Raw genomic sequence first — 24,893 nt, 5'->3', positions numbered from 1 at the left:
TTCATTTTTCTCATGCTCCTCACACCAATTTATGACCCCTCCATTTTCCAATTTCTTCTAACAATGTTTTTAAATATATATATCTGGGGATGTCTGGGTGGCTCGGCAGTTGAGCGTCTGCCTTTGGCTCAGGGCATGATCCCAGTCTGGGGATCGAGTCCTGCATCAGGCTCCCTGCCTCTCCCTCTGCCTATGTCTCTGCTTCTCTTTCTGTGTGTCTCTCATGAATAAATAAATAAAATCGTTTTAAAAAGAAAAAATATATATATGTATATATCTGATGCCAGGTCTCACCTATTATTCTTTTGCATTTCTGTAGCATTTGTGTGTTATATTCTCATATTTCTATAAGCATATTTACATCTTGTAAATAGTAATATCCTGTCCATTATAAAATGAGATGTTCATTTTTTTTAGGAAAGCAAATATTCCACAAAGAGAAATATATACTTGAATATAGTAAGAACTTACACATGGTAGAATATTTTTCCATTAGTACTAAGCTTAGATTTTTTTCATAAAACTGGCATTTTTTAAAAACAAACTTTTATTGTATCCTCCCCCTTTGTTAAGGCCATTTATTTCTGTTTCTCTAAGCTTAGCCAGGAGGCTTAGGGAAAGTCTTCAAAAAAATGTTTCTTCTCCTTCCCTTGTTTATATCGCAGGTCTTTCTGAGAATACAGCTGCCATCTACCTCATCCTTCTAACATCCCTGCATAGGGAAATAGAGAACAACTGATACTCCTTGGGTTGTGTTATATCTGCAGTTCTAAAACAAAATGGATACATTAGCTACATGGGTTTAGCCTCTTAGAGTTTTATATTCAGGAAAACAGCCACTTTTCAGTACATAAGCATTTTCTATATAGTCTTCTAGAGTCTTTTTAAATCTTATAATAAATTACCAGTTTAGTACCTCCATGTACCTATATTACATAACAGAGCATGCAAAAGAAGATCAAATTGCTGAAAAGCAGAGCTTAATCTATGGAAATTATTTTTCTTTATTCTATATATTACAGCATTAATTCAATAACATTTCTAAAATGGAACTCTGCTTATATAAGTAGATAAATAATTAGGAAGCATGTAAATCATTACTTCCTAATGTGACTACAACTAGATTCAATGCAATTTACAGGTAAGCGTGAGGAATGACTACTTTTTACTGAATAAAATCTAGCAACATTTCTAAGAAGAGAAGTGAAGACTCCCATATTCATTGGCAAAGAACATAATCATAAAGAAAGATAAATATCATTTGTCACCCATTTAAACTATTCTCTCAGTGAGGGGAGGATAGCTACAAAATAAACATTTTGCCTTTAGTTAGCAAAGTGCCATCTTAAAACGACAAGATAACCCTTCATTTCTACTACAGTCTAATTATATGTAAAGTTCAAGAGACTAGAATTACTTTGTATAAAGTCTGAGTCTCAAACTACTTTTAAAAGGATATAGTACTGTTAAACTATACTACATATTAATAACCACTAGGTAAAATGAGGTCATTACTGAAACATTTTTAAGGCTCAAAATCAGTCTATGCCATCGAATATTGTAAAATATAAAACATGAATAACCTACAGAATCAATCACAGGACCCAGAAGTAGAAGGCACTTTGAGGGATTACTTATTTTACTGGGACTTTGATTTGGGAAACAAAAAACTAAGTCTTGTGACAATTTAAATTTTTAAATTGTTAGATACTACACTTCCATAGAAATGCAGTATTCCTAACAGTTTACATAAGAATCACATAAACCTATCCAAACTACAGCAAATTTTTATTTTTGTGATGCACTAATTAGTTTCTTCTTTGTAAAATATGTCATGAAGTTCTATCTCCTTACTTAAGGGCTCTAAGTGGTGAACTTGGATGATAGAAACAAACAAGTAAAAATCTGGAAAGGCCATCCTCATGGAAAATAACAGATGTAGGGAACAGACTTGTTTAGGGCTTCTACCAGAAAATGTATTCTAAATTGGTATTAAAGAGCAAGTGGATAAGTGAATGTTATCTGATTCCTGGAGGGTCTATAATATGGCACAGCATTCCAGAAGCTGTATGCTCAATAAGACTGTGCTTTTTCTTTGAAAAAAAAGCCCTAATGTCTACCACAGTAACTTGGGGGATTAGGGAAGGTACCAATTTCTGGCAGGACTGTCCCACAGAAGCTTCACTCAGTATCTTGCCAAGAAAGACTTTGACTAGCCTACTGGGCTAAGACCATATGTCCCCAGTTTTAAGGTTTTCTTCCATAATTTGTTCCAGGGATTCTTTGAGGTGAAACCCAATCCTAATCATCAGAGAAGATAACTGGCACGTTTGTGGCTGACCACAATTACTTAAAGGAGAAATAAAGAGTAGCAGAGGGAGAGAAAATTATTGCAAAAGAAATTTTGTGGACTCTGCAGGGATAAATGAAAAGTACCATAATTTGAGCAAGTAACTCATTCTACACTTCTGTACTTTTCACATTACCCTGATTGACAACTTCACCATCCTTTTCCACTACCTGGAAATCATTTCTTAGGTAATTTAATCCAGACTTTGTCTTGAATAAGCTCTTTGGTAATTTTGAGTATTTCTCACTGTCTCTACTTTCATCCCATCTCACCAAAAATGACCCACACACAAATCATATGGCTATGACACAAAAAATAGAATATGCTACAATAAAAGAACTCATGATAGCTAAACTCATATCTGCTTAGAGAAAGAAGTCAAATGGCTACATTTACAAAATACAACATATCATGCCAATAAGAATTAGTGCCATAATACACACCTGATTTGGGGAGCTTGAAGTATCTGGAAGAAATTGGCTTCAGGCAAGAATTTAATGTTCTATATCCCATTGCAAAGGAAATAGAAAGTTCACTCAACAAAGGGAGTCCCAAATAATTCAATAAAGAACCAACATATTACACTTGCAATGGAAACTGCTATGTTTGGTTCTCCAAGGTGCCAATTGACACAAAAGTTATACTTGACTTTCTCATGAATATTGCAAGAAAACAAATATGCAAAAGAACCATCGATTTCATGAAACAAGGCTGTATTTTGCTCATACCTGTATTTTTCCCCTGGTTATATTTGTTTTCTATTATAGATTAATGTGTTAGGTTTTTTTAAATTTTGCATTCAAAATAGATAGGACTAAGAATTTTCAATAGTCTGGAGCTACGTCCCCATAGGACAATGACCCGTTCTAAATTCCAACTAGCAATAAGTTGCTACATAATTATTCACACTGACTATCCACAACTTAATAAAAATAGGAAATCTAAAAATCAAACAAAAACATGAATTACAAAGAACTTCATTTTTTCTAGATGGTATAATGTTTTATATAGCTTTGTGACTAACATAATATATACCACATCATTAAAAAGCATTTATTAACTATGGTGCTGGCTCAATTGGAAGTCAGGATGCAGTTGATCTTTTAGTTCCCTTAAAACCTTCTGCCATATATTCCTTGGTAATGAGTTTTTCTTATCAATTTCATGTATCTAGACCCCTCACATTACCTAAACTTACATTCATAAAAATTTCAAAAGAGCTGATAAAATACACTGATTTTAAGTCCTAGTAATATTTGTTATAATTAGATTTCCAGAAACATCTGTCCTTTAGAGAAAGAGAAGCTTTAAGCTAATATAAAGTGTTTTTAAATTTTAAGATTCTAGCCACCAGCATTTCAGTAGGAAAGATAAACTTGGGAGAGAAAAGAGACCTCTTAAAATTACTTGGCATATTCATAAGATTAATTCTGATTCTCTCTCTCTCTCTCTCTCTCTCTATATATATATATATATATATATATATATATATAATGGACAAGATCATAAGTGAGGTTGAATAAATTATTTAATTTCATTGTGCCTCAGTTTCTTTATCTTTAAAATATAGGTAATAAGAATACCTACCTCATCAGGTGGTTGTGAAAATTAATATAGATAGTAATATATAAAGCACAACACAGGACCTGCAGGATACAAGGTGCTCAACAATCATAGTTATTATGACAATTTTACCCACATATAAAAAAATCCAGAAAGCCATTCAACTGTCATCTTAATATGACAATATCTCTTAATAGATAGTAAAATATTAGCAGAAACCCGGGTCAAAGGGAAAATCATTACAACCTGACACAGAGTACAGTGAACCTACACTTCTGACTGACCCAAAGTCCCAAGGTTGCTTAGTGGTCCAGAGCCATGGAACTACACCTCAGTCTATGTAGCCTTACCATGCACACGAAGATGTGCTAAAAAAAAAAACAAAAACAAACAAACAAAAAAACAGTAAAGGCAATAAAAAGCCACTTGGTAGAGGCACATTTATGGAATAAAAGCCAAAAGAGTTTTAGATTACAAAGTCTCCTATAAGCCACCCAAACACTATCTAATGATATGCTACAGTGTGGAAGCATGTGGGGGCATAGACTTTTACTAAATATTTCCCAAATTTATTTAGGGCCTTATTTCATTTTATCTAGGTCTTGTACATACCCATTACTTCTTTAGTAGTTGGTTTGTCATCTCTCCCAGTAAACAATGTTTGTTCACAGATTACTTACCTTTTCTCCTTTGCCCTTGGGTAAACTTAAAAAATATGTCCTGTATACATAGGCAGCTCGATTGATTACAGTTGTTGATGGCTCTGTTGCACGTTTGATGTTTGCATTGTGAATCTAACTCACACATTACCAAGTTGGTTCTGAGTTTTCTTGAATAGAACTTCTCATGTGTAAGTTTTAAAAACTGCTGATTTTAAATCTTTTCTAAAAAGATACCCACATATCTTAATGAAAAACTTTACCTAAAGTTAAGTACTGAAAAGGAAAAAAGGAAAATATGTGACAGTGATGTGTGTTTGTGTGGTGTGTGTGTGTGTGTGTGTGTGTGTGTGTAAACCAGGTTTTCTTTTGACTTGGGAAAAATAATCAAGAATCTTCAAACAGAAACTGCTGTCATCTTTTAAGCCTTGACCAACCTTTGCCTTAAAACTAGCTAAATATTTTTCCAGCTTTATTGAGATATAATTGGTCTATAAATAGTATAAGTTTAAGGTGTATAGTGTGTTGATTTTATATATTTATGAGTTGCAAAATGATTACCATCATGGTATTAGCTACCACCTCTATCCAGTTTATAGTTACCATTTCTTTTTTGTGGTAAGAACATTTAAAACCTACCCTCTTAGCAACATTCAACTATGTGATACAGTATTACTAGCTATAATCATCATGCTGTACATTAGATCCCAAAACCTGTTAATCTTATAACTGGGAGTTTGTACTTAGAGCAATACCTCCCCATTTCTCCACCCTCACTCCAAAATAACTACCACTCTACTGTCTCTCTCTGAGTTTTTCCTATTTAGAGTTTACATATAAGTGATACAGTACTAAATATTTAAAAAATCAGTCTTAATAACTGACATAAAAAATAAGATATCTTGATTTTAAGTGGAGCACAAAGAAAGAAAAATCTCTGACTTCTTAAATATGAAATTTCCCTAGTTTGTGGAAGATCCCAAATAAAAATAAATGTTTAAGATAAAATTGTCATGGCTGTGAACATATTATGTAGATTGAACAAAATTCTAAAAAACGAGTTTTCATGAGTAATATCAGTAATTCTCAAAGCATGATCCATGTATTGAATGCCATCAGAGGGTTAAAGCAAGCTTAGTTAAAACAGCCAGTTATGGGGCACCTGGATGACACAGCCAGTTAAGCATATACTTTCAGCTCAGTTCATGATCCCAGGGTCCTGGGATCAAGCCCCATGTCAGGCTTCCTACTCAGCAGGGAGTCTGCTTCTCCATCTCTCTTTGCCCTTCCCCCAGTCATTCTCTCTCTCTCTCATAAATTAATTAATTAATTAATTAATTAATTATTTTTTAAAAAGACAGTTATGACTTTGTTACTGCATAGTTATGAGGGCTCTGATATGTGGCTCAAAGAGTACCAACTCTTCAAAGTCAAAGAATGACAGAACAGGCCTTTCAAAATCAAACCAAATCAAAAGTAGAGGTAGTAGTAGTCTAGTATGATTCAAAAGATAAATCATTCAGCCAATTAAAAAAATTATTTCTTAACTACTTACTAATGCTTCTATCATCAATCTATTAATTCAACAAATATCTTTTGAATTACTACAATGTGCCTTGAATTATTATAGGCCTCTCTAGAGACAAAACATTGGGCAAGACAGATATAATCCCTGATCTCATAGAGCTTACCTTCTAGCAGTCAAGATAGATAATAAATGAAATGAAATAGGTAAATGATGAAGTATATCAAATGGTGATATATACCAAGTAGAAAATAAAGAAAGGAAAGAAGACATATACTTCTAGAATGTGACTGTATGTGTGTGGGGGGAGGGGAGTGTGATGCAGTTTTGAATAACATAACTCAAGTATCTCTGAGAACTTCATCTTTGAGCAAAGAATAGACAGAACAAAGAATATAGCCATCTGGAGTAAAAGATCTCAGACCAAGGGTATTATAGTCCAGGCTCTATGGAAACTGGGAGAAAAGAGAAGATATGGCTTTTCGCCTTACTATCTGGTTAGGTAGAAAAAAAAAAAAAAACATACAACCAAATATCTTCACAATATCCTGTGCTTACCTCTTAGTGTTTATCACATTGTATTTTAACTATACAGTTACTTTTCTATCTTCCCACATTAAACTGTGAGCATCTTGAGGCAGGAGTCATGGTTTACCCATTTTTTGTGTCCTCATTGTTAAACACAGCATCTGACAGGGTAGGCACTCAATAAACTAAAGAGTATGAATTAATTTAAGAAATAGTACTGAAGAGAATAGGGCCATGGTGTGTTTCAAGCCAAAAAATCTCCCCCAGAAGTTCAGAAAATGAAAAATAAGCAAGAGCTGGAATTTTCAGAGTAGGCTTCATGGAGTAAAATACACCTCAGATTAGTGATGGGAATGGGTATAAATTGAGATTAGCGAACCAGTTCTTTCCTTCACCATCACAAAGTTGGAAAACCTCTTACTTTATAATAGGCTAGAGAGATCTCAGAACAGTGTCCCATTTCTCAGATATAACACTGAAAAATTACTGACTGTGAGATTAAATTTATCATAGAAGATGAAATTCAAACCTGAAGAACAGAGCTCCTATAAGTATACCCCACTAGAATCCAAACTTGCTAAATCCCTTCAGCATTAAAGTTTTTGGTTAATCACTTTCCAGGAGCTTATATCTCTCTACCTCAGGTCTATACAATCAGGGAGGCTAGAGAAACCTAATGAGAAACTTTAATTCCAAAATTTAAACTGACAGAATCTTGAATCGATGAATCTAAGAGGCGGACATTCCTCATGCACTAAAACATTAGGAAAGAGCTTTGTCAAGTGCCTTTCTAGTATTGTCATCATTTTATTTGGTTATTATCTGGTCAGGGTGCAGATTTATATTCCGGCCCCTTCTACGCTTGAATATAAAAATTCTTCCTGCCAATTTTGCCGATTTCTATTTCTTAGCCATTGATTTTTCTAGTGTGTTACTAAATGAAGCTTGCCTTTTCCTTTTATTCACTTTTCTCTATCCTTGGCAGCATCAATAACCAGTCCAAGAAGTAGACCTGGTTTGTGGGTAGAGAATGAATGTTGCCATTAGAACTATCCTGCTCTGGCATTCATGGTAAGGTAAATTAAAATCAGATTATTCTGGTGAGGAAAAATATGTTTCACACCATGTACCCTATTCACAATCCTGTGCACATCCTAAATTTCAGAGAAAGAGTTAAAAATTTGAAAACATAATTTAGAGATTTGCGTGCAGATATAATAAAGATCGGGAAAGAACTCTAGGAAGTGGAAGTGGAATTGAGGGAATGATATCTATAACTGTATTTGGATCTAGCTAATTGAAGAGTAATGATGATAATCTTATCATATCAATAAAGAGTTTTTAAGAATATCTAAAATTATAGGGGAAAACTACATAAAATAATAATTTTCAAGCCTCATTATATGCACCAGAGGACTCACTTGCTAATGCCAAAAGTTTTGTCAAGTTTTGTTTCCTTTGTTCAAAATATTCACTGTTTCTCCTTACAAGAACATCATGCACCTTTACCCTATTATCCTCTGGCCTAGACATATGACTTGGTTTGACCAAGGCAATATGAGTGGAAGTAATGCACGCTGTTTTTCAGGACTTTTAAGAACAATCAAGTGGTCTAACATCTTGCTTTTTTCTCTCTGAAATGAAAATATCAATGTTCCAGATAAGGACTGTTTCTTTAGCCTAGGTCCTAGGTAAAGAGAATATGGAGCAGAGCTGCAGTGAACATGTAGGAAACTCCTAAGGAAGAAATCAATCTTTGTTTTTGTAAGCCACTGAGATCTTGAGGTTGTTTATTATTGTATCATAACTTAACTAAAAATGACTCATATAACTTCTATAATGCAAAAGAGTATTTGTGCTTAAAGGTAATGATACTTTGTTAAAACCCATATTATGTATATGTGTCTATACATATGCATTTTAAAATTTCTTACTTTGAAGTCCCCTTTGTATTGCTTGACTATCTCTAGTTGTTTGAATGTGAATTCATCTATCTATTAGTTCTGTGGTATATCTTTCTTGATGTTGAAGTTTTTCATATGTTTTATAATTTTCTTCCAGATTTCTTAAGAAATTATTGACCAAAATCACTCTATAAGGTAGAAAGCATGATGGTTTGACTTACATATATTGTGAAATGATTACCACAATAGGTTCAGCTAACATTTATCTTCTCATTTAGATATAACTTAAAGAAAGAAAGAAAGAAAGAAAGAAAGAAAGAAAGAAAGAAAGAAAGAAAGAAAGAAGAAAGAAAGAAAGAAAAAGAAAGAAAGAAAGAAAAAAAGAAAGGAAAAATATTTTTCTTTTGGTGAGAACTTCTAGGATTTACTTTTTTAACCCTACATATCATATAGCTGTGTTAGCTATATCATCATACTGCACATTACACCCTACTACTTATTTATCTTATAACTGGAAGTTTGTACATTTTGACCACTTTCCTCCAATTACCCTTCTCCCTACCTTCTACCTCTGGTAACCACAGTCTTTTCTCCTTTTTATTAGTTTTTTTAGATGCTACATAAGTGATACCATGATGTATTTGTCTTTCTCTGATTTATTTCACTTAGCATAATGCCTTCAAGATTCATTCGTATTGTCACAAATGGTAAAAATTTTCTCATTTTTTATGGTTGAATAATATTCCATTGTGTATATTTACCACAAATTCTTTATCCATTCATCCATTGAAGAACATTTAGGTTGTTTGGTTATTATAAATAATGCAATATATACATTGCTATATATAGCCAGCATTTGTTATCTGTTTTCTTTTAATGATGGCCATTCTTTTTTTTTTTAAAGATTTTCTTTATTAATTCATGAGAGAGAGAGGCAGGCAGAGACACAGGCAGAGGGAGAAGCAGGATCTATGCAGGGAGCCTGACATGGGACTGGATACCGCGTCTCCAGGATCAGGCCCTGGGCTCAAAGCAGCACTAAACTGCTGAGCCACCCAGGCTGCCCTGATGATGGCCATTCTAACAGGCATGAAATGATATCTCATTGTGGGTTTATTTGGCATTTCCCTAATGACTACTGATGTTGAGCATCTTGTCATGTATCTGTTGGCCTTTTGTATACCTTCTTTGGAGGAATGTCTATTCAGGTCCTTTGTATTGGGTTATCTGGTTTTTTGTTTGTTTCTTTTGTTTTGCTATTGAGTTGCATGAGTCCTTTATATATATATATATATTGGATATTAACCTCTATCAGATAAATGGTTTGCAAATATTTTTTTCTCATTCTATAGGGTTTTTTTTCACTTTGTTGATGGTTTCTTTTGGTGTGTAGAAGCTGTTAGATTTGATGTAGTCTCATTTATTTTTTATTTTGTTGCTTGTGCTTTAGGTGTGATAACCAAAAAATCATTACCAAGACTCATGTCAAGGAGATTTATTCCTAAGTTTTTTTTAGGAGTTTCATGGTTTCAGGCCTTATATCTAAGTCTTTAATCTATTTTAAGTGAATGTTTGTGAATGACGCATGATATAGGTTCAGTTTCACTCTCTTATGTGTGAATATCCACTTATCCCAGCCATTTATTGAGAAGACTGACTTTTCTGCATCGAGCATTCTTTACTCTCTGTCAAATATTAGTTGATTGCATGTTTGGATTTCTTTCTGGGGTCCTGACTGTGTTCTATTGGTCTATTTCTCTGTTGTTATACCAGTACCATAATACTATGAACCTATATCATAACACTGTGTTGATGATGATATCTTTATAGTATAGATTGAAATTAGGAAGTGTGATGCTATATATGTGAAGCTTTCTTAACCCTACATATAATATATCAGTGCTATTGGATAGATTTCTTTATTTTTCAGAAAATTCATTGTTAGCATATGGAAATAGTACTGATTTTTTGTTCATTTTATATCATGAAACTTTAAAGAATTTATTGATGAGATCTAACCGTGTTGTAATTGTTGTTGTTGCATCCTTGGGGGGTTATCTACAAACAGAGATGATTTTACTTCTTCCTTTCCAATTCTGATACCTTTTATTTCTTTGTCTTGCTTGGTTACTCTAGCTAGGGATTCTAGTATTATGTTGAAAAGAAATGGTAAGAGTGGATGCTTTTGTTCCTGATCTTAGAGGACAATCTTTTTTTTTTTTTTTTTTTTAATCATCAAGTGTGATGTTAGCTGCGGGTTTGCTATATATTTCCTTTATTATATAGAGATATGTTCCTTCTATACCTAATTTCTTAAGAGTTCTTATGACTGGAATTTAGTCAATTTTTTCTTGCACCTATTTAGATGCTTTTATGATTATTTTCTTTTGTTGTGTTAATGTGATGTATGACATTGATTGATTTGTGTATGTTGAACCATCCTTGCATCCTAGGAATAAGTCTCACTTGAGCATGGTAAATGATCCTTTTAACATGCTGCTGACTTTGGTTTGCCAGTAATTATTGAGAATTTTTTATCTATATTCATCAGGGACATTGGCCTGTAGTTTTGCTTTCTAGTAGCATCTCTTTGATATTTTGGTATCAGGATAATGCTCCAAAAAATGGGTGTAGGAGTATTCCTTCTTCTTCGATTTCTCAGAAGAGTTTAAGAAGGAATAGTGTTAATTCTTTAAGAGTTAGGTAAAATTCACCAGGGAAACCTATCTGGTGCTGGGCTTTTCTTTGTTGGGAAATTGTTGATTACTGAGTCAATCTGCTCAATAGTAATTGGTTCCTTCAGATTTTTTATTTCTTCCTGATTAAATCTGGATAAGTTGTATGTCTCTAAGAATTTTTCTATTTCTTCTTGGTTGACTACTTTGTTGGCATATTATAGTTTTTCACAGTAAGCTCTTATGATTCTTTGAATTTCTGTGATATAAGTTGTAATGTCTCCTTTTCATTTATAATTTTGTTGATTTGGGCCATGTTTCTTTTTTCCATGGTTAGCCTAAGGGTTTGTCAATTTTATCTTTTCAAAGAACCTAATTTAGTTTGGTTAATCTTTTCTATTGTTTTCATGTTATCTATTTCATTTATTTCTGCTCTAATCTTTATTATTTCCTTCTGCTAACATCAGGCTCAGTTCATTCTTCTTTTCCTAGTTTTTTTAAGGTATAGAGTTAGGCTGTTTCTTGGGGGTCTTTCTTCCTTCTAAACATAGGCATATATTCCTATCAAATTCCTTCCTCCCTATTTTGCGGTGTGCCACAAGTTCTGGTATGTTGTATTTCCATTTTTGTTTGGCTCAAGGATCTCTTTTATTTCCCTTTAGTTTCTCTTTGATCCATTGGTTGTTCAGGGGGAGTGTTAAATTCCATGTGTTCATGAATTTTTATAGTTTTTCTCTTGTTATTTCTAATTTCATGCCAATATGGTCAGAGAAAATACTTGGTATGATTTCAGTCTTAAATTTGCCAAGACTTATTTTGTGGCCTAACATGTGGCCTATCCTAAAAAATGTTCCATGGATGCTTGAAAGAATGTGTATTCTGCTAATGTTGAATGGAATGTTCTGTATGTCAGGTTCATTTGATCTACAGTGTTGTTCAAATCCACTGTTTCCTTATTGATTCAATGTTTAGATGATCTATACATTGTTAAGGGTGGGGCATTAAAATCCCCAACCATTACTGTATTATTGTTTATTTCTCCTTTTAGCTCTGTTAGTTTTTGCTTTGTATTTTTAGGTGCTCAATGTTAGACAGATAAATATTTACAATTGTTACATCTTTTTGATGTATTGACCCCATTAAAATTATATAATGACTTTTGTCTTTTTTTTTTTTTTTTACCATTTTTAGTTTAGTTTAAAGGCTGTTTTGTCTGATACAAGTATAGCTATCTCTCTCTCTCTCGGTTATCATTTGCTTGAATGTCTTTTTCCATCCCTTCACTCTTAGTCTATGCCTATGTGTGTCCTTAAAGCTAAATGAATTTCTTTTTTTTAATAATAAATTTATTTTTTATTGGTGTTCAATTTGCTAACATACAGAATAACATGCAGTGCTCATCCCGTCAAGTGCCCCCCTCAGTGCCCATCACCCATTGACCCCCAACTCCCGCCCTCCTCCCCTTCCACCACCCCTACTTCATTTCCCAGAGTTAGGAGTATTTATGTTCTGTCTCCCTTTCTGATATTTCCCACACACTTCTTCTCCCTTCCCTTATATTCCCTTTCATTATTATTTATATTCTCCAAATGAATGAGACCATATGTTTGTCCTTCTCCCATTGACTTACTTCACTCAGCATAATACCCTCCAGTTCCATCCACGTTGAAGCAAATGGTGGATATTTGTCGTTTCTAATGGCTGAGTAATATTCCATTGTATACATAAACCACATCTTCTTTATCCATTCATCTTTCGATGATTAGATCTAAATTCTGCAGTCATGAAGTCTCTTGAGACCTTTATGCTTTTTATCTAGAGCCACCAGTAGCTGTATAATAGTGCTTCTGAATTGGCTTTCTGACATTGAATTGTAATCCAGATTTTGTAACTCTGTGGGAGAGAGGACTGTTTCTGATTCTTTCTTTTGAGGTGAGGTTTTCCTTCTAGTCATTTTGCTCAGTGCAGAGTGGCCAACAACAAGTTGTATTGGGAAAAGGAGAAAAAGAGAGAGAGAGAAGGAAAGAAAAGAGAAAAAGAAAAAAGAGAAAGAAGAAAAAAGGGGGAAAAAGAGAAGAAAAAGAGAAAGAAAAAGAAAGAAAGGTGAAAAAAAAGGGGGTGGGAGAAGCAATCAGAAATCAAAAAGAAAGAAAAAAAACACAACACAAAACAAAAAAAAAAACAAAAAACATGGGGGAGTATCTTCTGATTCTGTATACTTTAAGTCCCTTGACTTCCTCTGGAACTGGTCCTTCTATCTGGTCTTCTGGGGGAGGGGCCTGCTGTGCTGATTTTCAGGTGTTAGCACTTGGGGGAGCTGCTCTGCCCCCTGCCTGGTGCAGGGCTCAGTGGGGGTTGTTTACCCCGTGAGGCCCCAGGAGGAACAACCATAGTGGCGGGGCCAGCTCTGGAGCCCTGGATTCAGCTCCCACAGTAACTCCAGAGCTCTCTGTCTGCAGGGGCCTGGATGCTCCGGGGGCGGGGCCGCTGATCTGCTCAGCTCCGGGCAGGAGCGTCCTTGCTGTCCTGGGCCCTCCTGGCCTCTGCCTGTCCCAGGGGGAGGCTGGATCCTGGGCTGTGTCCCCGGCGCCCTGTGCTCCCGGGCCTGTGCTGTTGGATTCCCGCTCCCGGTGGCGCAGCCGCCTCTCTGTGGACCCGCCGCCCGAGCCCCTCCGAGCTGCTCCCGGGTCCAGCCGTGTGCGCGCTGCAGCCCTTTAGGGAGCTCGGCGCACTCTCCCCGGGGCGCAGGTGCCTGTTAGTGTCCCAGGGAGCCTGAGAGCATCCCCGCCCCGCCGGGGTCCTGCTCTAACTCCCTACGAGCGCCTTTCCGCCGGGGAAGTTTAATGAAGCTCCTGCTTCTCCGGGACGGGGCTCTCCTGTCCTGGGGACACTCGCCCCGGCCTCAGCCCGGCTCCTCGCGGGCCCCTCCCCCTTGGAGGCCTTTTGTTTCTTTATTTCTTTTTCCCCGTCTTCCTACCTTGATAGAAGCGTGAACTCTTCTCACTGTAGCGTTCCAGCTGGTCTCTCTTCAAATCTCAGGCCGAATTCGTAGATTTTCAGGATGATTTGAAGGTTATCTAGGTAATTTGGTGGGGACATCTCTTTCTTCAGAGCTCAGTCACTCATCAGGAAATGTGTCTTTATGGATTTGGAAAGAACTGAGAGACATTATCACCAATGGTCCTATTATAATATGAAGTATTCTTCCCTGAGATTCTTCCCCTGTTTTAACTGACACTGAAGCACTGTGATTTCTTTGGAAGACAAGTGTCAAGGAAATAAATGGTTTTTTTTGTTGTTGTTTTTTTTGTTTTGTTTTGTTTTGTTTTGTTTTGAGGCTAACAGTCTTGCTGTAATTGGGAGAAAATGGGCTGCAGCGCATTTGGCAGATTGAGAGTCACCAGCAGCCAAAGGTGGGGTTGAGCAGGCAGCTTGAGGGGCTCAGGGCCCCCTGCCTCATGTAGTAGAGAGAGGAAGAAGAGAGAGGTCAAACTCTAACCCAGATGGGAAAGTTGGTCCCGGGGGCAGTTTCATTTCCTTTCCTCACTCTCAGGAAGGGGAAGGGCATCATCTCCCCTTGCTGCCAAAGTTTCCTTTGGAAGAGGTTGGGGAGTTTCTAAAAATCTCCTACCTAGTGGAGACAACCTCCCCTACCAGCCCCCCGTTGGCCTCTGCTCCCTTCCAGCCACTTCACAGCAGAGTACACATCCAGAACTGTGTGTGTTTTGAGGGCCTGAGGGTGGTGAGGGGAGGACAGGGTGGCCAGAGTCAAAGGGTCAGGGGCATTGGCCATTCTCAGCAGTCTCAGGGAAACAGGGCCTTCCTCCCAAGCACCCTGCACAGGCTCAGTGGCAGCACTGGCCACCCGCCCTCCCAAAGGGGTTCCAAACTCGCACAGAGTGCCTCAGAGTTGAGAGGGTTCAGGCAAGGAAGACCACAAAGATGATGAAGAAGACAATGAGGATGAGGAAGATTTTGACCATGAGCCACCGGTTAGAGGTGACTGACTGGAAGTACTTGAGGATCTCTGAATGGGCAGCCTCAACATCCAGCTGGGCGCCCAGCACGTTCTCATCAATCCTCTGGTTTCTTCCTGCTCCTTGACCATGTGGGCCAACTGCTGAAAGATGGAGCCCAGCTCGACAATTGTGGACTCAATGTTCTGCATAGTGTCTGCCCGACTCTGGATGTAGGAATCCTGCTCATCGATGAGTTGTAGTTGCTGGCTGGTCCGAGAGTCCATCATGTCAATGGCCACATCCCCAGAAGCACGGGACTCTGCTCCCAAAACCACAGCACTGCCCCCCAGGTGGTTGGGGGCAAGGGGCAAGGCTGACACAGGTGCCCGGGAGAACTGTTCCCGCCGATTCCTCTGCTGCTTCAGGTTCTCTGTCCTCACTTCTAAAACTGATTTGAAGTCATTGGACATCGAGACCAGTTTTGACTGCAGGGAAACCACAATGGTGTTGGAATGGGTTTGCAGGTGCCGGCCGCTCTGGCTGCCTTTGGCTCTCACAAAATCCTGAAGCTGGGCAATTTGTTTGTTGAGGCTATTGATGTCCTGTTTGATGATGTAAGTTAGCTCTTCAATTTCCACTCCTTTATCATCAAAGAGAGACTTGCGCTTTGCCAAGATTGTCAGCTTCTCCAGCTTGGCAAATGTGTTGCTGAGGGCTCGGCGCCCTCTTCCCTGCAGACCATGTTTGCCAAAGGCAAAGGCTCGGCGGTGCCCTCGGACGGGCAGGCTCGGGAAAAGTTAGCTTTATACGTCTACGAATACTTACTGCACGTAGGAGCACAGAAATCTGCACAGACCTTCTTGTTGGAGATTCGATGGGAAAAAAACATCACATTGGGAGAACCGCCTGGGTTTTTGCACTCGTGGTGGTGCGTATTTTGGGACCTTTACTGTGCAGCTCCTGAAAGGCTAGACACTTGTGAACATTCGAGTGAAGCAAAAGCCTTTCATGATTACGAATTCAGGGGTATTTGGAAAAGAGAAGATGTGACTTGGAAGAGTGGGGCCTAGGATGAGCGAAAGAAAGAACAAGAAGGAACAGCTGTGATCTCCAAGAAACAAGTTCTGCGTGTCTTCCCCACTCCACCCCACCCTCCGAGCTCCTCCACTCTGTGGCTATATCCTTGGGAGAACATGCTTGAGGATTACGTGAGCAGGTTCTTGTAAAAACTCGGATCCCGGGATCATGACCTGAACCAAAGACAGATGCTAAACCAATGGAGCCACCCAGGCCCTTCCCATACCACCTGCCTCCTTGAAAGAGAAGAGGCGAATGCAAGGACAGCAGAAATACTGGAAACACCATGTCTTCACTGCTTTCCCCCCTTCTTTCTTTAGGACCCTTTTTAAAAAAAATTTTTTGTGTATTTATGAGAGACTGAGAGAGAGAGAGAAAGAGGCAGAGACACAGAGGGAGAAGCAGGCTCCATGCAGGAAGCCCGACGTGGGACTCGATCCCAGGATTCCAGGATCAGGCCCTGGACTGAAGGCGGCGCTAAACCGCTGAGCCACTGGGCTGCCCCTAGGACCCTTTTTTTTTTTTTTTTATAACCTAATAAATTGATGCAGAACCTGAAAAAAAAAAAAAGAGTAGGGGACCCTACTCTTCCTCCATCTTGCCCCTCCCCCCACTAAATGAATTTCTTATAGACAACATTTTGTTGGAGCTTGTTTTCTTTATCCATTCAGCCATTTTCTGTATTTTAAATGGATAATTGGTTACATTTAAAATAATTATTGAGGGGGATCCCTGGGTGGCGCAGCGGTTTGGCGCCTGCCTTTGGCCCGGGGCGCGATCCTGGAGACCCGGGATCGAATCCCACGTCGGGCTCCCGGTGCATGGAGCCTGTTTCTCCCTCTGCCTGTCTCTGCCTCTCTCTCTCTCTCTCTGTGACTATCATGAATAAATAAAGAAAATCTTAAAAAAAATAAAATAAAAATAAAATAAAATAAAATAAAATAATTATTGATAGGTAAGGACTACCTATTGCCATTTTATTGTTTCCTGGTTATTTTGTAGCTCCATTGTTCCTTATTTCTTATCCTGCTGTGTGTGTGTGTGTGTGTGTGTGTGTGTGTTTGCATGTCTTTTGATGTCTTTTGGTATCAATATGCTTTGACTTCTTTACCATGTTCTTTTTTATAATTACAACAGGATTTTGTCTTGTGGTTGCCATGAAGCTTACATAAAATATGTTAAACTTATAACACCCTACTGTAAATTAATAACAACTTAACTTCAATAGAAGTTGTAAACTTTACACTTTTACTTCTCCCCCTCATGTTTTAGATGTCTGTGGTGACAAATTATATTTAAAAAAATACTGTATAACTAATAACAGATTATTGTATTATGGTTATTTTTACTATATCCATTTTTTAAACTTTTAAACTAGACTTGTAAGTGAATTATTCACTAATATATTACCACATGGCAAAATCTATGACTATATATTTGACACTACTAGTGAGACTTACATTATCTTGTTATGTTTTAATAATGTTAATTAGTATTCTTTCATTTCCATTCAGAGAGCTCCCTTTAGTATTCCTTCTTATAAGGCAGGTCTGATGGTAATGGACATCTTTAGCTTTTGTTTGTTTGGGAAAGATTTATCTTGCCTTTGCTTCTGAAGGACAGCTTTACTGGATACCAAATTCTTGGGTGACAGTTATTTTCTTTCCATATTTTGTATATGTCATCCCATTCTCTCCTGGACTTTCTTTTCTTTCTTTGATGTTTGCTATTTCCCTGTTGAACTTCTCATGCAACTTTTCATTTGTTCAGGCATCATTTTCCTCATTTTGTTTAGTTGTCTGTGTTTTCTTTCCATTCACTAAACTTCCTTAACAGGAGTATTCTTAATTCCTTGTCTGGCACGTCATAGTTCTCTATTTCTTTAGGTTCAATTATTGAAGTTTTATCAGTCTCATTTGGTAGTACCATATTTACCTGTGTGTGTGTGTGTGTGTGTGTTCCTTGATTCCTTATATTCGATTCCTTGATTCTATATATTGGTATCTGTGCATTTCAAAAATCAGGTTCTCTCTTCAGACTCTATAGTTTTTCTTTGTCAGAGACAGTTTTTTTTTTTTTTTACCAGTCAGCTCAGTTTGGGTTTCTGAGTGTGTCTGGTGGTAATGTCTTTGGGTGGATGGGGTCTGCTATTATGGTCTATTTTTAGGTGAGACAACTGTTTAGGATCTGAGGACAGAAATGAGGGCGTGTGCCCTGGCTTAGAATAGTTGGATAAAAGTGCTGTCTTAGTTTCCTAAGTGAAGTATAGGATGGGCTCTGCAGTTCCCTGGATTCTCTAATCAGGCTTACTGGATGGTAGGGACTGGGTACTATATTCAGTATTATATGGAACTATGAATTAGCTTCCATGCCTTGACAGGGCAGCAGTATGGGAGCCAGGGCCTATACAGTTCATTGCTTGCAGACCCACATCAGGACAGAGTGTGCATTTACTTCCCTGGTCAGATGAGGCCACAAATTTGGCTCTGCTAATGGGGGAAGCCACAGGTTGTGCTCTCCATTCAAGTGTCACTGTATAGAGTGCTATTGAATGGATTATGGACTACACAGGTTCCTATGTGCTCTAGTTAAGTTTCTGATTGGAGAGGCTAAAAGCTATACTCAGCAATAAGTGGATCTACAAATTAGATTCCCTGCACAGGCATGGCTGGTAAATCTCTTTGTTCATTGTCTTAACTTAAGTCAACTTGCACCCAAGTTTCCTGACCAAAACGGGCCACTGAGTTTGATCTGGAAACTATCAGCTCTGGCTGTCCACCTCTTGGCTCAAATTTCATCAAGCTACACTGCTTCCAGGAGTTGTCTTCAGCCATTCTGGTCAATGGGGTGGAAATACGTTCTCCACAGAGTGTGGGCCTGTGTCCATGCACCTTTGCTTAGGCAGGAGTAGGAGAGGCCACTGCAGGTTTCTTTCAATTTCACAGACTTTTCAGTTGGGAGAGACCATGAACTACCATCGGCGCTAGCTATGAATTAATACACATGCATGTGCATAACACAAGAATTCTCTGTGTCATGCACTGACTTTCCTCTGGGGATGATGAGTTCTGCCTGCCTGCCTGCCTATTGGTTCCAGTTCCTCTGGGCTACACTGCTTCCAGGAGTTGTCACCAGCCCTTCTGGTCAGATGAGGCCAAAATACATCCTTCACCATGAGTGGGGCTGTGATTCAGCTCCTTGCCTGGGCATGGACAAAACAAGCCTTAGGGCTGGTAAAATTTGTTTAAGGATCCAAATAGGCAGATCTACACCTCAATGAGATCCCTAATCAGAGTGAACCCCTGACGTGGTTCTGCAGATGAGCAAAGTTGCAGGTGGTGATTACTACTGGGTACTGCATGTGTGAACTCAGTCTATCAAGATCTGTGTGCTGGTTGCTGTAAGCCCCTCCCCCATTCTCCATCACAGTCAAATTCACGGTGGGTGAGTCCCACACTTGCCCCTGCAAATCCTATGGTATGAAATCAGAGTAGGAGCTCCTGCAATGTGACTCACTATACTGTGGGAGGCTGGTTTTCCAGCACCCCCTCCCAGGTTGTATTTTACCACTGGAGGAACTAAAGGCTCAGAGAAACCTGTCCATGTGGTACTATGCTAGCCTGGGCGGAGGGGCAATGTGGTCAATGTGTACTACTTCTCACTCTTCTGTCTAGGTCTCAAGAAGGTCCTTCAGCCTCACTTCTGTGTGCTAGGATTCTCTCAGTGATGTCTTGTTCTTGAATAGTTGTTAGCTGTTCTTGTGAGGGGGAGCAAAGTCAGAAACAACCTGTGTCACCATCTTGGTGATGTCATTCTATAATTTTATTTTTGAGCCCAACCTCCATGGAGATGTGAACCTTATTCTGCAGAAGACACATAAGTAGAGCATGGTTTGTGATGGTATCCTTTATTATGGTTTCATAGATGCTTCTGCCTGAGTATGAAGAGATTTACCATTCCCAAACCAAACCAGATTTTACATCCATTTATTAGCTTTAGGTCTCTACAACTCAAGGATAGGGTTCTAGTCTCTCTCATATTATCTAGATATTAGGATAATTAGTGAATTAATTATCTATAAGATCCTAGGCCAGGCAGCAGAGATTTTCCAGGAGCCATTAATTAATGAAACATTCCTTTCCTGGCTCTGGGAAAACTCATTCCCACTCCCTGCCCTTTAATGAACTTATGATCTAGACAACAGGCCAGAATCAGATTTACCACATGGCTAATGAAGCTTAGTTTCTGGGCCTCACTAGCATTGGCTCTTTCCATGCTCCAAGGAGTGGCCTTGCAACTGTGCCCATGTGATCATGGATTTTGGTGAAATTGAAAAATAAGATAACTTTTAAGGAGAGCTTTTTAAATTGTATAGGTTTCAGGTCCTAGACAACTTGAAATTACTTGTACTCCCAATTTATATAAAATTAGATTCCCAGGCCCTAAGTTTAAGTGTAGAGTCCCGATCATTCATATTCTATGCAGCTTTGATTATTGCTCACTACTTTAGCTGTGGTTTATTCTTCATTTGTAACACCTAAGCATACATTTTTTATGTTTACAGGTCTGTCTAAATATTTAAAAATATATTTTATCCAGTATTTTATTTGTTTGTGATAAGTATTTCCTTTCTGCTCTGTTCTCTATCTTGGCCAGAATTTATATGCAACACTAAATCATGCAGGGTCTCTCAACAACAGATAAAATTTAACAATGATATGAATGCACTTTTTGATGTTAGGCACTGTGAAAAATACAAAATAAGACAAAACCATGATTGTTGCCCTTAAGAAACTTAATTTAACTGAGAATATAAGTCTAACTTTTACAAAATAGTTAAAAATAATTTAATAATTTAATTAAAGTGTACAAAACTGTTCCTACAATATGGTAATTGTCCTAAGAGTCAGAAAGTTTTGACATATAATGAGGACTAAGAGAAGGAATCACTCATACCAATGTGTTATTAACATCTAGGATATCTCAGTTTGCATTCTAATCACATTTGTGTATCTTGCTTGGAATTAATCCAAGGCCTTCCTGTCCCTTTTATACAGGGGAGTTTAGAATTAGGCACATAACACTAGTAAATGGTATAAAATATTTCAGAAAAAAAAACAAGAAGGACTATAATTACTTTGAATTTTTAAATAATGGAAAATGTTATTTAGAGCGAAATCATCCATGGTAAGGATAAAAAATGATGTCAGAGTTGGATAGGATCTTAAAGGTCAACAAGACAATCCCCTTATTACATAGATGAAGAAATTAAGGACAAAAGAGACTAAATAGCAGTACCTGGTTCTACATTTCTACTCTTGTGTCCCAGACTTGTACTATGATGTGACAGTAGAAAAAAATATTTAATTTGGACAAAAGCAAAAGGCTATCTGCAGGTTTGTTTCTACATTTTAAAACAATTTTAAAGCAAATTTCATTATAAAAGTGTTTTTAGTAGACATTCTGAGTATAAAATATTTCTAAACAAACTAACTTTTTGACTTATTAGCCTCATTTAGCGAGATTCATATGAAAAGGGACACGTTTTTTCAGGGACTTATTTTTACATACTCTGAACTTTTTCAAGTCATATTTGTTTCCATGTTGAGCATTTAAGGACTTAGATGAATAATTATTTAGTTTGATTTTCCCCCATGTGCTTGTCTTTTTGGAGGATCTGGAAATGCTGTCCAATGTCTCAGTAGAAAGTTCACAAAGGGGCTGATAACACAATTGGGGTAATTTCATAATTAGAATATTTTCCCAAAGAATTCAGGAACATAGTGTCATTTAGAGAGAGAGATCAGATGAGCTCCATAAGGCATACAAATGTCTTCCATACTCACACTGACAATTTAGAAATGACAAAAATCAAAATACAAAAGACTTTAGTTATCTTGAAGACAATTTTCTCTCTTGAGGGAGAGAACAGAATAGTTCCAGTAGAGCCAATAAAACAAGGCATCCTGAGAAAAATCACAGAAAGAGGAAAAATGTGACTCTGATAATTTTCCCAAGTAGTATAAGAAAAAGTTACAATGAAGCAGGATATGGTAGGGAGATGTGTAGGACAGTAAGCAAAGGGATATAGGAATTAAGAGTAGACTTTAGAGCCAGCCAAAACAGGGATTGAATTTAGATTGCCTGATTTATGGCATGGCTTTGAGCCAGCTACTTAACTTCTCTGATTCTCAGTTCCCTGATCTCTAAATTTAGAGTATCTCCATTATGATAACCCAGTTAAGATGCTTAACATAGTACCAGGCACATACTAAGCATCCAATACATGTTGGTTATTATTGTTATTTGTAGCTCAACATAAGAAAAATTCCAAAGCTATATAGTGACCCTGCTACCATATCTCTTCACGATCATGATTAATTAAAAGTTTATATATTTTTTAAATAAGGTAACCTTTCTTAGTACTTCCTCATGAAATTGTTGTAAAAACAAAATGAGATAATGCAAAAGTACTTAGAGTACTCTTAGCATAAGTACCTGGCACATTATAGGTGCTCAATAAACAACAACCACTGTTCTTATTCATAGAACTGACTGTTGGCTCCATGTTCATTTGATCTATAGCCTTATTCAGGGAAGCTATTATAAAACAGCTGAAAGAGCAATATCTTAGTGTATTGATAGTGGAAAAGATACAACATCCCAGGGGTATGTGTTACCATGAGGGCTCTACAGAATGCATATAAGAGATACTCTATTTAATAATCCCATCTCAACAGAGATAACTTTAAAAAAGTACTCCCACTACATTCAGTGAAATAAATGTTTCTTCTAACAATTACCAGACATGTGCCACAGTGTATTAGTGATGGAAAAAATTCTTAAAGAAGTAATGACAGCGGAAGGGTGAGAACTAAACGTCACAAATACAACCTACTTCCTCTTTCCTGTGTTTGAATGTCTTTATTTAATAGACATTCCTGTAGCTTCATTGATAAAGGTTGGTTCTAGCTCTCTCTGGGTGAAAGTAGTCACTAATACAATGATAGATATATAGTTTGGTTAGAACTGTCCTAAAAGCATAAAGATCCCCTCCAAAAAAAATTCTATAGAAAACTGTGAAGTGGCATATAAGTTTTGGGGAAAATTATTTTATTTTATTTATTTATTTCACAGAAAAATACATTTCTTTTTTAAATATTTTTTATTGAAGTTTGATTTGCCAACATATAGTATAACACCAAGTGCTCATCCCATCAAGTGCCTCCCTCAGTGCCTATCACCCAGTGACCCCATACCCCCACCCACCTCCCCTGCCACTACCCCTCGTTAGTTTCCCAAAGTTGGGAGTCTCTCATGTTTTGTCACCCTCTCTAATTTTTACCACTCATTTTCTCTCCTTTCCTCTATAATCCCTTTCACTATTTTTTATATTCCCTGTATGAGTGAAACCATATAATGATTGTCCCTCTCCATTTGACTTATTTCACTCAGCATAATACCCACCAGTTCCATCCATGTCAAAGCAAATGGTGGGTATTTGTCATTTATAATGGCTGAGCAATATTCCATTGTGTGTATATATATATATCACATCTTCTTTATCCATTCATCTTTCGATAGACACCAAGGCTCCTTCCACAGATTGACCATTGTGGACATTGCTGCTATGAACATTGGGGTGCAGGTGTCTCGGCTTTTCACTGCATCTCTACCTTTGGGGTAAATACCCAGTAGTGCAATTGCTGGGTCATAGGGTAGCTCTATTTTTAGCTCTTTGAAGAACCTCCACATAGCTTTGCAGAGTGGCTGTACCAGTTCACATTCCCACCAACAGTGCAAGAGGGTTCCCCTTTCTCCACATCTTGTCCAACATTTGTTGTTTCCTGTCATATTAATTTTCACCATTCTCACTGGTGTGACGTGGTATCTCATTGTGGTTTTGATTTGTGTTTCCCTGATGGTAAGTGATGCGGAGCATTTTCTCATGTGCTTCTTGGCTATGTCCATGTCTCCTTTGGTGAAATTTCGTTTCATATCTTTTGCGCATTTCATGATTGGATTGTTTGTTTCTTTGCTGTTGAGTTTAGTAAGTTCTTTATAGATCTTGGATACTAGCCCTTTATCTGATATGTCATTTGCAAATACCTTCTCCCAATCTGTAGGTTGTCATTTAGTTTTGTTGACTGTTTCTTTTGCTGTGCAGAAGCTTTTTATCTTGATGAAGTCCCAATAGTTCATTTTTTGCGTTTGTTTCCCTTGCCTTCATAGATGTATCTTGAAAGAAGTTGCTGTGGCCAAGTTCAAAAAGGGTGTTGCCTATGTTCTCCTCTAGCATTTACTAAAATGTATTTATAGTAGTTTCTCAGTCTTGGGTAAATGACACTGAATATACACAAGATACTTCCCCTTACCTCCCAAAAAAACCCCAAATAAATAAACTTGCATTAAAAGAATTTTAATAACTGGCCAGAAAATACCATTGGGGTTTAGGAAAAGTTGATATTTTTCTTGAGACCAACATTGTTACACAATGTAGGATATTTGATATTAGAAGGAATAAGTGAATATTTTATGTTAAACATACATTCAAAAAGACAGAAAAGATCATTTAAGTCACCTTCAGACATCACAGTTAATACAGAAAAGTAAATAAATATGTCTGAACCCAGTGAGTTTGCTTTCCTGTATG

The 24,893-nt window shown here is 37.5% G+C and overlaps 1 protein-coding gene and 1 pseudogene across 1 annotated transcript in view; both read right to left on the bottom strand.

The window, feature by feature from the left end:
* IL1RAPL2 (interleukin 1 receptor accessory protein like 2) overlaps nt 1-24,893 on the bottom strand; it is a 1,296,043-nt gene that overhangs the window by 937,206 nt on the left and 333,944 nt on the right. The gene's annotated exons all lie outside the window — the stretch shown is intronic.
* On the bottom strand, nt 14,912-16,528 carry LOC112932062 (syntaxin-5 pseudogene; annotated as a pseudogene).

Source organism: Vulpes vulpes, chromosome X (assembly GCF_048418805.1).
Source record: "Vulpes vulpes isolate BD-2025 chromosome X, VulVul3, whole genome shotgun sequence".
Lineage (NCBI taxonomy): Eukaryota > Metazoa > Chordata > Mammalia > Carnivora > Canidae > Vulpes > Vulpes vulpes.
The sequence above is the reverse complement of the archived record's forward strand: the minus strand, read 5'-3'. Positions and strand labels throughout refer to the sequence as shown.